This window comes from Lytechinus variegatus, chromosome 1, assembly GCF_018143015.1.
Source record: "Lytechinus variegatus isolate NC3 chromosome 1, Lvar_3.0, whole genome shotgun sequence".
NCBI classification, from domain to species: domain Eukaryota; kingdom Metazoa; phylum Echinodermata; class Echinoidea; order Temnopleuroida; family Toxopneustidae; genus Lytechinus; species Lytechinus variegatus.
In genome coordinates, this window is record NC_054740.1 from 24,976,091 (window position 1) to 24,977,588 (window position 1,498).

A 1,498-nucleotide genomic window follows, 5' to 3' on the forward strand; every position below is an offset into this window, starting at 1 on the left:
GGCAATCCAAGCCAAGAGACAGCGCCCCAGCATAGATAGGTCGCAAGGTCAAAGGTTATGGGATGAAGGTCAAGGGTGAGAGGTCACACCAGGTCGAGTGAACTGAGCAAGCTCCAGATGGGGACATATCTGTAAACCTACCCACTGTTTGTAACTTGTATATTGTTTTTCTATTTTATGGTAACAATATATCATGTCATCTGCGCTGTAGCTACAACTAATTCACAATATTGTTCATAGTAATATTGGAAATCAGAGCAAAATATTTGTGCTTTATGACTTAAATGTAAGAATTTAAGGAATTACAATGAGAATGAATAATGATATAATTTCCATATTATGGATGAAATCAAATTTTGATCAATGTCTGGATTATTTTGCATAAACACCAATGATGGTATAATGTATTTATGTTATGCTGCTTTTGTAATTTGTATCAATGTTATAACTTAAATCTCAGGATTAATTTCTATAGTAGGTTGACTATACCCTCTTATACAGTGTTACTGAATATAACTACAACTACTAAGTTTCAGGATACAACTTTCTGTTTCCAACTCAAATCCATTAATTTCTTGCAATAGAATGGCCTGATTTTTTTTCTTATTTCATATTCATTGAGCTGTGAAATGTTATTTTATAAAAATGATGTAAAGAAATGATCTTAATGTAAAAAGGTAAATGATATTTTTTTCCTGAGAAACTTTGTTTTCAAGACATTTTATTTAAACACAGATGTGTTCTATCAAATAAGTGTATATTGAAATCCAAACATGAAACACTGAAAGGCAATTCTACAGTTCCACGGATGTTTTAAGTTGATTGAATATCAATGGATATCTCAGTCAGGGTTGTATGGGCCCTCTCCCACCTTTGGACAGGGGCCATGGATCGGGGGGGGGGGGGGGGGGGGGGCAGTAGCGGACCGTGACCTGGAGGAGACAAAGCATGGGGGGCACTGCATTGTTTGTGAACAATGCCGTGCCCCCCCCCCCAATGCTTTGTCTCCTCGGGGTCACGGTCCGCCACGGGGGGGGAGGGCTTTGCCCCACTTTTTCCCAAACTGTGTGCAAAAACATATCAATGACCATCTGAGTGTGGTATAATATGCACAGTCACCCTCCCCCTTTGAAATCCGTTCTGCTTCCCCTGTTGAAGAGGTATCCAAGGTTTACCTTTACTTCAAGGATTTAGATTCAAATATCCAAGCATATTTATTCAAATCTGTAGAGATTTCACTCTAAATCCAGTGTTTGGCTGGTCATTAAAATCTGCCAAGGGTTAATTCTAAATCCTTATAATATACATGTAGTGTGTGAAACTAGCAAAATACTTGAAAAAAATCCTATTCTTTTTTTGTGCAACCCTATATCTAGAATGTAACAACCTTAGATTACTAAATAAAAATGATGTATTAATATAATATTTCCATAGTTAAAAAGGAGCAAAATTTAATCTGAGAAGTGGTCCTGTCAGATTTGTTTCAATTACTTTATTT